Below are 13,052 nucleotides of genomic sequence, written 5' to 3' on the forward strand. Positions count from 1 at the left end.
GGCCTCTGCACGCCTGGCTGAGGCTTACATTTCTGGGTACAGGTCAGAGTGGAGCCTGGGATAACTGCACACCTCCTTCCTTCAAGCTGGGACTGTGATAAGGATACCAAAAGGAAGAGACGCCATAGATTCCCAACAGGCACAAAGCATTGATTGTCACATGCCAGCAGAAGGAGGTGGTGATGAACATGATGTCACTGAAGTCATCGTCCTGCCATGGGTAGCTCATGAAAGGTCTGTACAGAATGAAGGCTGCCTGTGTCAGCCAGGAGCCCATCAGGAGAAACAGCAAGGTCTCAATCAGCAAGAGGTGAAATGTGTCGGGTGCCCACAACTCTACGGTCAATACCCTTTCAGCAGGAAGACCACCAAGATAAGCAGGGAATGAATCTTCAGCTCCACCCCTGACGAGTCCTGAACATGTGACACCAGCAGCAGCAGAAGCACGTAGAAGGTCAGGACCAGGGTACCTTTTTCTAGGAGTACACATCTCTGAGGCAGCGAGTTCTTGCCCATGACATCTACTCAGCTGTTGAGGGTGAGGAGGATGAACATGATGAGGTACTGCCACTGTTTGAGGTACATGTATCTTGGCAGCAGCCCCTTGTTCATCAACACCATCCCATCATCCAGACAGGGGACCACACAAACCATTAAGATGGACTAGTCACCATCTTCAACAAACCTCCATAGGATATTTTCCACAGCCTGGCCCATCTTCCCTTATTCCTGGGAGAGCATGAAGGATACAGGAGAGAGTCATTGACTATTGGGACCTTAAAGAACAATGTTGCCTGATACAGTCTATAACAGAAAAGATATAGCCCTGGGTGAAAATGACCACTGATCTTTCCCATGAATTTATAGGTCTGGTTGATTAAGGAGTGAAGAACAGAAGTTAGGCCCTTTCTGCCCTCCTCCCCCTTAGGGCCTCTCAAGTTTTTGACTGCGTAGACAGAGCTAACTTGTACCTACTTTTATCATCTCCCTCTGCCCACCGCTCCCAGACAGAATGGAAAGTTCTGGACAGAAGCCTACACTTTTGGCGAGGTAGGGCTCATTGTTCCATTCCATTCTGATACACTGAGAACTAATTGACTTCTGCCAACAAAGGAGGATGAATATTTCCTAATATGCGTTTGTGAGAATGTGTGCTTTCGTGAGCTCTATGTCTGGGCCCTTGAGATGTGTCTGGACACACTTCTCCTCTCTCCCGTGGCTTGCTTTCTTCTTCCCCTGTCCCGTGCTTAGAGGAGCAGAGGAGAGGGGAATAAACGTGGAGACCACCCAGAAAAGGCCTAGGCTACTCACAAACATTTGCACATCTTTTAAAACTCCTTACTCATATCTCTGGTCATAAATTGAAAGCAAATATATTCTTCCTGAACATAAAAGTTTATCAACATTTGGGAGTATGCTCACATGTATACATATTGAGCACCTACCTGACCTCTTTATTTTTCTGTAACAGATAGATTTGGGGAACCACCAAGAGAGCCCCTCACCTGCCTCCAATTCTCTCTCCAATGAATAGTAGATGAACCTGAAAAGGTCCCTTTTGAGATCAATTGTAGGGTGTTAAGGGGTAATTTCTTAATAAAATGCAGATATTTTGAGACAAGTAGATTCAGGGAGTTACTTATATTAAGTGAGTTAGCTCGTTAACTTTGTTCTCTCTTTAATTATCATTTGCTAAGTTAAGTTGTTATGCCCTGCTGTTAGATACAGCCTTGCAGCTGAGTTCTAGCCAATGGAGTGTGATGGAAAAGATGGTCTCACCCACAAAATCTTCCCTCACATACTCTTCCATGCTATTTTCTTTTCCTCTGGCTTTATACAGAATATCACAGCTTACTTGAAAGTCATATGTTGTTGAGGATGGAGGAACCCCAAGACGGAAGGAAGAGGTTTCCTGGATTCCTTCTAGGAGTCCCATACGTTGTTCAGGAACTCTCATTTTTGACTATGTGTGGTCAAGAAATAAACTTATTTTGGTAAAGCAGGGCAAATTTTCACTGTTGTTTGTCATAGCAGCTAGTTCACCCAAGAGAATGCAAAATTAAGACATCATCTTTATAGAAAAATTTGGAAAAAATCCATAACCAAAAAATGAGAAAAAATTAAGCACTTGCAGTTCCAAACCTGATGATAACCACTGTTCATGTTTTGCTGTAGAACTCAAGCTTTAGGAAGGCAGGGTTGTGAAATGAAAAAATAAAATGACTGGAAATTGAGAGACCAGGATTCCAGTCCCAATTTCCCCCTAATTAACAGAGCTTCAGTTTTTCTATTAAGGATTGGAAAGAGCTTTGGTGTCTGCGTTCTCTAAGTAGAGAGAGAGAGAAGAGGGAGGGAGAGGATGAGGGGGAGGGAGTGGGAAAGAGGGAAACATGGGCGTTGTTGCATAGAAGGGAGTGATTTTGTTGCACTGCAATTTTTCCTTTTTAGCTAGTGGTCAAAACATCCAGAAAACTTCAAAGTGCTGAATGCTCAGGCAGAGGAGGTACAAAGAGAAGCGGTGAGCTTGACATTGTGATGAGTGGAGCAGGGGGAAGTCTCTGCTACTCTCTTCGGTCCTTGCTTTTGCTCTGGGAAGTCATTGATCTGCTCTGAGGGGAAGCGGCCCTCTATGCAGCAAAGTCCATTGCTGCACTAAATAGTCGTCATCAGCAAAGAGCAAGTGCATGTTTTTGAGTAGCACAGTTCTACCGAGAATGACTGCAGGTGTTGAAAAGGTTGCTTTGGGTCAGTAGTAACATCATCTCCAACACCTCAGAGCTGTGGGTCTACGGGACGCAGTGGACACTGAGGAACAAGCAGATATCCTTCTTCTCCTGACCACCACCTTTATCTCCATCTCTTGGCCACTCTGGGCAGCTGTGAGCCAGTAGCCAGAGGAGGAGAGAGAACAGCAGCAATGACCCAACAGCAATGCGAGGTTGAAAGTGACACGTATGAGGACAAGTAGCCCCACTTACGCTCCCATCTGGGATGCTCGGGCCCCCACCTTGGCCAGGCACCAAAGCCACATGTTGTTCATTAAAACACAGACATCCTGATCTCAGACTTTGAAGATAGGAATCATCCATCCCAAACCAGACACTGCCCACAAGTAGATGAGAAGGAAGCCGAAGGTGGTGAATGATTAGCAGAACTGGCAAACAGCTCCGGAGCCTGTGGACACCAAGTCCTGGAAACCTGTGTCATGAGGAAAACTTAGTTTGACCGCAGGAGCCCTTGGAGGCCCTTCATGGCCTGGCTGCTCCACTGTGAGAGTCCCCTAGGCCTGCCCTGCAACAGCCCCTCCCCGTTCTCCAGGCGCCCCTGGCACAGCTGCTGCCACTTGTCTGATATGAAATACCAGCGTGAGCAAGAAAGTCCTCAGGAATTTTGTAAACATGAATTTACTGGGCGCTGTGAGATAATCTTGTCCTCACAAAGCTTATAATATAGTTAAAAGTGTATTATACGCAGACATACACTCACACATGAAATACACAAATATGCATTAGTTAGAGAATTATTTAGAATTAGAGGATGGCATGCTGAGTGATGTGTAGAGTGCATTTTAGAAGGTTTCAATGACGGGAGTTGTTCATGGGGGAAGTTCAAGGTTAATCAGAATCATCCCTAGGTACATCCTAGAAAACGGTTAGTAACTCAGGGAAAGTTTTAGTGTCAAGTTCTTTCAAAAGCCTTTATACCAGCTTTAAAGGAATCCTTCATTTCTTATCATTGCAGGGGCGCTTATGACTAAGAATCCAGTGCTGTATTGTATAGATTGTAGAGCAGCAGGGCCAATTAAATGCTTGCCCTACCAGTCTCTAATGCTAGGACAGCGACACTTGTGAGAGAAAGAGTGAGACCCTGAGTTTGGAACGAGGAAACAGGTGAGGCTGAGAACTTTGAACTCCCCAATTCCACCAGACCTCCCTTTCCACTGGAGGAAATCCCTCTTCCCACCTGAGAGGAAAAAGTCTTCCTCTGAATAAATACCTTCCAATGATCACACCTGGGGGACATCCATCACAAGGGTACACCAGTCTTTGTAGGACCCACTCTCACCGCTCTTATCACCTCCCTGTCCATAACGAGAGTATATCCCAATATAGCCCAGGATGTACAAGACCTGGTCTAAAGTGGGAGAGGAAATCAATACACCAAAAGAATTACAAGACCTCACCAGTTAGTATTGGCAAGCGTGTGGGGAGCATGAATATGAACGAATTCTAAAGGTGTCTGACCATGCAAAGAGTTGATTGAGCCACATTTGTCAATATGAGTTTACTTGCCTGTGATTCTAGGTTTAATATGTGGCTTGAGGATCTGGGAATGGTGTAAATAGTCTGCTAGTTTGGCCAGTTGAAACCAGGACTCAGTGATGGCTTACAGTCAGTGAAGATGGCATATTGGAACTTTCCTGGCCACCATTGAGTCCAGAAGCACTGCCAAATAGAGCTTTCTGCAAAGATGGGAGTTTGCTATAACCTGTACTGTCCAATACGATAACTTCTAGCCACCTGTGGCTATTGAACACTTGAAATGTGGCTAGTACAGCTAGGGATCTGAACTTTTAATTTCAGTAAATTTAAATTTGACTAGCCACATGTGGATACTGGCCATTGTATGGAATGGTACAGCTCTGGTGTAAGGATTCTGAAGGCTCAGTGGCATGGCAAGGTGACTGCCTCTTTTATCTGAGTCCACTCTGGCTGCACCCCGCAGGTTATGATATATGGAGTGCTCTCATTATCGTTCACTTTTGAATAACTTTCCCATTTCTATTTTTATTTTCTCTTTAACCCAAAAGTTATCTAGGAGAACATCTTTTAATTTCCAAATAAACTGTGCCCTTTTTTCTTTCTTTCTTTCTTTGTGTTTTTTGGTAAGGAAGATTGGCCCTGAGCTAACATCTATTGCCAATATTCCTCTTTTTTTTCCTCCCCAAAGCCCCAGCACATAGTTGTACATTCTAGTTGTAGGTCATTCTAGTTCTTCTATGTGGGATGCAGCCACAGCATGGCTTGATGAGCAGTACTATGTCTGTGCCCAGGACCCAAACCAGTGAACCCTGGGATGCCGAAGCAGAGGGGGCAAACTTGGTCACTTGGCCGTGGGGCTGGCCCCTCCTTTTTTCTTTTATTATCCTTTTTATGTTGACGTTATTTCTGCTTTTTTAAAAGTGTTATTTTTCTTCATAAATCTTCTATGAGAAGTATACAAATATCCTGTATTCCTATTAATTTTAAATGATGTGATGATTTCTGAGATAAGTATGTTATTTTCTTTGTCCACCACTCTGGATTTGTTCATTTCTTTTTTTATTTCTACCACTTTTTATTTTAGCATATAGATGCCACAGAGTTCATGCATTAAAATTCATAATTGTTATATGTTCTTGGTGAATTGAATATAATAGAAAGAAGAAAATATATTTGTCCCTTTTCGCTGTTAATGATTCTCATCTTTAGTTTACTTTTGTCTGATATTAGCATTATAACATGTGCTTTCCTTTATTATTTTCTAGCGTACTTTCATGCTTATATTTTCAACCTTTCTGGGACCAGTTGTTTAAGCACATGTCTTGTAATCAGCAGGTAGCTTGACTTTGTATTTTAACCTGTTCTAAAAATCTGTGTTATTTTGACAGGAGAATTTAAGATACTTAAATTTATCATGATCACTGATATATTTAGACTTATTTCTAACATTTTATTTTATGCTTCCCTGTTCCTTTCTCGGTCCTGACCTTTAAAAATATTTCCGTAGGAATGAGTAACTTACATTTACTAGAATGAAGACTTCCATGGAAATAAAGATACGTCTGCTAGAACTGAAGGCTGTGGGAACTTGAGGTCGGTGACACATTACTGTGTTTCCATGTTCTCCAACTTTCCTCACCCGTCCAGCTCTGTCTTTGTAAAACTTTGCAAACAATCCTGCTGGATCTTGGAACCTTGATATGCCATAGGGTCATGCCACATAGGAGAGTTTTGCCTGGGTTCTCACAACACAGCGGTTTATGTGACAACCTCCATTCTTTTGTTCCTCAAATAAATGAATTTTTATATATGAAATTTAATAAACATGAAGGCCTCCCCTCATGGGTACCTCATTCAGAGCAACACAGTTACTGCAGCGTTATTGGTTAGCGTCTTTTCTGCCAGCTAAGAAAGACATTTTGAGATATCCTAAGAAACAACAGGGTGAGGTGGTTAGTAGAATGACTGCAGGAATACTGTGCCATGGTTGGAAACTCAGCTTTGTCACCGTCTCTGCCGTTCGATGGTTATAAGATTTCAGTCCAGTAAGTTAACCTCTGCAAGCCCCATCTTCCTCATAAGTGACCTGGGGTCAGTACCGGCACCACTTAGCGGGTTACTGTGAGGATCAGAAGACATAATTCATGTAAAAACAGGGCAGTCCAGGGCACACAGGAAGAACCCAGAAAATGGTAGCTGATATTGTTCATAATTATCTTAGTCCACACCCAGGACTCTAGACACGACTATTTTCATACAAACTGTCGTTTCCCTAATCCCCTCTTCCTCCCCTCCACCTGGCACCAGGAGAGCTGCGGAGCTCCTTGAAGACACATGATATCTCTATGAAGAGACATAATCTACTTCTCTTGATATTCTCAGCATCCCCAACACTGACTCAAGGTGTCAGTCTGTGAACAGAGGGTCCTGGGTTTAAGAAGGCGCCGCATGTGCTGGCCTCATACTGGCAACCTCTGCCCTATTTTTATGTTTTGTCTGCAGTTGCTGCATTAAGAAGACCTGGCCTTAATGAAATATTCCCTCCTGGATCCTTTCATGTCCCAAATTAACTTTAATGAGCAAACAGGGAAAGATCAAGAGGGCTGCGACGGGGACTTAGGGGAAACTTTGAAGCGGAAGCCAGGATGGGGTAGATGCCCTCTGGAGACAGGCCAGCGTTTGCTTTTGATGACAGCGAACCCTCAGATCTTGTTCATTTGAGCTGCAAACAAGGGGCTCCAGTACCAGAATACCTGAGATTTCATCTTTTGCAATGCCTCTGTGTTCCGCATTCAGCAAACATGTGTTGAATACCTACCGTAAGCAAGAAATTTGCTCTGATGCTTTTATTATATGCTTTGGGTAATACCAAGGTGAGTAAGACACTGTCACTGCCCTCAAGGATTTTATGCTCTAGTAGAGGAAATAAACCAAGTTAGGAGGGGGACTTTGACATGTCATAAAAGAGGTACAAAGTTTCATCAGATCAAGGAAGGAGCAATTGCTTCCACCTTGGAGGGAACCAAGACTGCTGTATGCAGGAAGTTAGATGGGAGTTGCCCTTTAAGAATAGTAGGATCTGGACAGGTTGGGGGGGTGCGGGGGAGAGCAGTGGTCTTTCTGGTGGAGCACACAGTGTGAGGACTGGCAGGGAAGTCCAGGGAACGTTCTGGGAATAGTAAGTTGTTCCTACCCTGTTTCTTCTCTCTGTGTTTTCATGGGAAAATCTCTTAATCAGTTTGAGCCTCAGTTTCCCCATGGGGCTAGTTCTATATACTTCTCAGAATAATTGTAAAGATTAAATGACTTGTATTGTAATAGGCAATACATAGATCATCGTATGTGCTTGAATAATGGTAGTTAGTGTCCCTCATGCCTGTTTCTGTTTCTACACTTTATTCCAGTCCCTAAGCTGGTGAGAGCAGAGCCCCAGGAATTTCTACTGGAATATGGAGTTTGGGAGCAAAAACAAGGCATCTGCAGGTCAATACTGATGTTTAAGTAAGGAAGTTTAGGATTGCCACAGGCAGTCCCCAGAATAGACAGTCCCTTCCCGTCATAAAAGGGCCCTCGTGTCCTGCATAGAACCAATCCTAGACTCACTATCCCCCCTGTTCCCGTCCTTGTTGCAAGATATGGTCATCTTTTCCAAGTGCTCTGTCACCTCCACATCACCAAAAATCTCTTCTTTCAAAGACATTTCCTTCACTGCTTGCCCAGTATTCTAGTTGCAGACTTTCCCAGAAAGGAGCTTAACAATTCATCCGATGCTCTGTTCTTAGCAGAGTTGGTCTTCCGGACTTGTCTCAAGAGTAGTAGACCTCATTTGGTATTTTTGATATTTAATTCTCATTTCCATTTTTGGTATTCAATTCAACAAATATTTGAAACAGGATCTTAACTGTAATCATCTTTCTGCCTCTGAGTTTCAGCAGAGGCTTCAAAGGCCAATAATAAAACTGTTGGTGGGAAATCGGGTTGTCATTCCAAGGCGAGGTGCTGGAGCCTCCTTCAAGACTTTCAAAGGGAATGCCTGGAGTCATGCCGCAGGCCTTTGCCCATCAGCCAGCTCGAGCCCATGTAAGAAGCTGAGGTTGACAGGAGATTGGAAAGTGGGGATTTCTTTGCAGAGAACTGTCATGTCCTGTTCATTCTCTATACACCATCCCCACTGGCTAGTGGGAGGGATGAATGTGCAGTCCCCTCACCTTTAGCCAAGTGAGAGGGGCTTCAAGGGTGCTATGTGGAGAGCAGGGTATGTGCTCTCTGGAGGGACAAAGAGGTTGTGTCTGACTCTGTGGCAAGAGGCCCTCATGGGGCTGCCTCTGCTTGGTGCACAGCCGGGGAGATGTGATACATTGGAGGTGAGGTGTGTGCCCACTGACAGAAGGACAATGGCAGTTGTGTCCAGGATCTGCAATGAACCCTGTGGAAGCCAGCAGGACTGGGCTTCTTCGAGGGTTTTTCCCCAAGAGGACCCCATGGAGGTGTGAAAGGACCTAAGGGATTCAGAGGAGGAGTCAAAAGTGGCCATCTGGAGGAGAGGTGTTGCCAGCATTAAGGTAGCCTCAGTGCACCATCTCTGAGGAAGCCACAAAGGCATCTCTAGAGAAAGCATCAAGCAGAGAGCATGGACAGATATACCAGTCTCATAAGACTGTGCTCTTTACCCCAGAGGAGAGTGTTCCCTGGGCCTAACCAGGGAGGGATCGGAAAGGGCAGCTAGAGAGTGGGCAGAGGAGAAGCAAGGGAGAGAGAGAAGCTGACCACAGGCACTGTTGCAGCCACCTCCACCACCTTGGTGGACTTCTCAGCCTAGAGCAGCCCAAGCTAGGAGACGGGGAGTTTTAAACTAGACAAATGTTTAGGGTTTAGATATTACATATGAGTTGGGCTGGATTATTTGGTGATTATACCAGACTGGACCTTTATTATATGAGTGAGTGAGATATTGGCCTGGGAGCAAAAAAATCAGTTCCACGGAGCAGGTTTGTAGCGGGTCCATGGTGAGAAAGAATAAACTGCTTCCAGCTTGCGCCTGGACAGATCACACGCATTCAACCAACTATTACCACACTGTTAAGAGCTGAATACAGCCCAATTTCTGCAGTCTAGGGGCTGCTAAAGAGCAGTTTAATAAAAGGCACACCCTGAAAAGCCTGCCAGTAGCATTCCAATGGAATATAGGGAAATGGGAAGGAAATTCCATCTTAGGACCTGGGAGCATTTGTAGAAGGGTATCTGAGGTGGGGCAAAGACATTCAATACACACAGAACTGCTTGAGACAAGACAGGTATACAAGAAAGTGCAGGAATGCTTGGAGTTCAAGATCACATAGGCTACAACTGGCAGTGGGAATGAAAAATGTGGTATGTTTTAAAAATAGGAATCATAAAGCTTAAATTCTCACAGCACTATACCGTTTGCAAAGCTCTTTCGGATATCTTACTTCGTTTGACAATGACCACAACCCCTGGGCTAGGCTGGGAATATGCTCTTAATACTTGTTTGACAATTGAAGTTACTGTGGGTCAGTGTTATTGTCTTTCCCAGCAGTACAGGGCTGGTCAATAGCATAGCTGGGATCTGAACGCAGGCTTCCCGCTTTCAAGTTCTGTCTGTTAGTTGTTTCCTGGCATTTGTTCCTGTCCCTCCACAAATGTTATAAGCAATTCAGTTCTGGAGACTATTTCAAATTTTACTTTTGGAATTATAGGGGTGTGTTGTGAAGATTGTATTAATTGATTCATTCATTCAACAAATAATTACATTTTAGCAGAAGGAGATAGATAATAAAAAAATAAGCAAGTAATATATGTATATATTAGATGCTGGTAAAGGCTAGAGAGAAAAATAAAGCAGAGAAAGGGAATAGGCTGTGGCAGGCCTGTGAGGGGTTGCTCTTTTAAACAGGGTCATCAGTGAAGGCCTATGTGATAATGGTGACATTTGAGCAGAGCCTCGAAAGAAGTGAAGTGAGCTAGTGAGTTGGCAAACATCTGGGGAAGAGACCAGTTAGGACTGCGGCGGTTATCCAGATGGGAGCTGACGGTGGTGTAGACCAGGATGAGAGAGGTGAAGATGGTGAGAAGGGGTCAGATTTCGTATATTTTTTTGAAGTATTGTCAGGAGGATCGAGAGATCGATTCAATGTGTGGCTTGAGAGACAGAGAGGCATCAACAATGACACCAAGATTTTCAGCCTGAGGAACTGGAAAGATGAATTTGCATTCTATTAATGAAAATGCCTTTATTTGAGGATGGCAAAGGCTTCAGGAGGAAAAGGGTTTGGGGGAAAGGAGTTTCTTTGGGACATGCTAAGTTTGAGATGCCTGTTTGACGTTTGAGTATTGATGGCTGTTGTTTATAAATGTTTGGAGTTCCGGGAGAGATCAAGACTAGAATATAGATTTGGGAGTTAGCATATAGTTCTGGTGATTTTCAATGGAGCGCTTATCAAGAGGTGTGAAGGATCTGAGTTTTACCTTATTTACTAGTCAACGAGTCAGCCTACCACAGCCTCATGGAAGCCGGCAGAAGACATGAGCCTCTGGGTCATAGACAGAGACCTTTTTTACTCACAGCAATGGCTGTAGCCAGAGTAACCACCTTTTCCCTCCCCAGTTCCATGAATCTCAAGTCCCAAAGGCAGCCTGGAGAGGGCCAGAGATGCCTGCACACGCTGCGCATTTTATGACAGGAAAGGAACCCAGGCTGAGGAAACCTGAACATTTTGTAGTGGGCGAAAAGCTCTTTGCTCTGAGGTGGACACTATCTCTGTGTCCCAAAGCTGCTTCCTACACAAACAACCTTGAAAAGACAGTCCAGAATAAAGCCAGTTAGCGTCTCTGCTCATGAGCCAGGCAGAAATGCAAGAGACCTTGGAGAATTGTCTCACCGCACAGTATCACCCTCAAAGGAGCATTGTGGAAATTTTAAGGGGCATTTTTGGTTTTTCAATGATCAGGGGGTGCTACTGTTATTTCACAGGCAGAGGCAGGGATAGCAGACATCCTGCAATATAGGGGACAGTATCACACAAAAATAACAATGTCATGGGCCACACAACTTTTAATGTCCTGTCAGGCATTCACTTAAGTGAAAAAAAGTTATAATTATTTGAATTATTTAAGCCTAGACTCTATTTCCACTTTACAAAATATTCTTAGTACGAAAGAATATTTGGTACAAAATATTCTTTAATCATTTAAATCAAAGGAACATCGTACTTTGTTCAGAATTCTATCAAGAGTCACTATTCGGATGAAAAAATACATGGCTAGCAGCAACACTGGTTACTGGAGAAGCCACACGTATATCAGACTACAATTGTAGCTGACACAATTATAGTGATTTTATGTGTGTGTATATATATTTATTCAGCCTTTATTTTATAAGGTCAAACACGAAGAAAATGTTTTTGGAATACTATCTAACTTCTCTTAAGTAAAACTTACTCATTATAAGAAGATATGATATAGTCAGATGCTTGTATCAAATACTGTTGAAAGGTCAATGGAGAAGAGGAGTGGAAATTGGCCACTGGATTTAGCAGCACAGAAATCATTAGTGACCTTGAAAAGAACAAGTTCAGGGGAGAGGTGGGAGCAAGAGTCTGTTTGAAGTTGGTTCAAAAGAGCACGAGAGGCCAGGAACCCAGACAGGAGGGTAAACAACTTCCTTGAGGAGGTTTCCTGCAAAGGGGAGCCAAACAAGAGGGTGAAATGCGAAGCACCTAACACAGCGCCTAGCACACAGGAAGGGCTCAGTAAATGTTGGCCCAAGAAGGGCTTGAGGACCCTGGGAGGTGCTCAGTAAACCGTGGCCTACTGAAGAAGCGCTAATAAAAAGAAATGTAGCCACAGGGGCTGGTGGGGAAGGAGCTTCTCCGAGTCTTTCCTTTTGAGTCTTAAAAGAAATGATGGAGTTAGAGGAGGAGCATGGAGATGAGAGGGTGTCCCGACACGGGCTGAGGCACCAAGACGGAGAGGGGCTGGAGGAGGGGCAGCCTGCCTGCAGAGCTGGGAGCTTTTAGGGAGCAGCCGGGCTTGAGTAGAGAGACCTGGAGACACAGCTGACAGGAGACCTTGAATGCCAGATCGTGGTATTTATTTTGGGTCTAATGAATCAGTAGGGAGCCAGAGATCTTGAGGAGTCAGGAACATAATGGGAATATAGCGTTAATTATATTTTTCAGACTACGTGCTGTGCTTCTGTTCCAAGTGTTGAAGTTGGGCAGGTTGCAACTCATGCTCCAGACAAGCTAATGAGAAGCATACGTTTTTATGCTAACTCCAACCTCAGTTTCTTCCCTGAGTTAGGACAATCCTGGGAATAAAATTCTGGGGATAAAGATCAATGGGAAATAGAAACTCAATTTAGAGATTTAAGGAGGGGCGGGGAGAATGGGTCTGCTGAGTGAGTGCCTTTGATGCTGGCCTTAAAACAGACTGTTTCTGCGGAAAGCAAGGCACTGCTATCTCAGAGGTCTGTTGGTGGCAGGCTCTGGTTTCCCAGATGAGGGTGAGTATGCCTTAACAACGCCTCTCCCATTTCTGTGAATCAGAATGAGAAAACAGTGACCTGGCTGGGTGTTTCAGAGTCACGGTAATTCATCTTGTCACGTATAGTATTGAGATTATGACCAGGCGTGGTGGGCACAGCCCAGTTACCCAGGGAAACGAGTGGAGACGGTGGCTCTGAGAGGCAGTGTGGCCCAGGGGCAAGCACCTGGCTGGACCCGGGTTTGAATCCTTACTTTTCACCTCCTGGCTACGTGACCTTTGATA

The 13,052-nt window shown here is 44.3% G+C and overlaps 1 pseudogene; it reads right to left on the reverse strand.

The window, feature by feature from the left end:
* Window positions 1-43: 43 nt before the first annotated feature.
* LOC124249655 (transmembrane epididymal protein 1A-like) lies at window positions 44-3,031 on the reverse strand (annotated as a pseudogene).
* Between the last annotated feature and the right edge of the window lie 10,021 nt (window positions 3,032-13,052).

Source organism: Equus quagga, chromosome 13 (genome assembly GCF_021613505.1).
Source record: "Equus quagga isolate Etosha38 chromosome 13, UCLA_HA_Equagga_1.0, whole genome shotgun sequence".
NCBI classification, from domain to species: domain Eukaryota; kingdom Metazoa; phylum Chordata; class Mammalia; order Perissodactyla; family Equidae; genus Equus; species Equus quagga.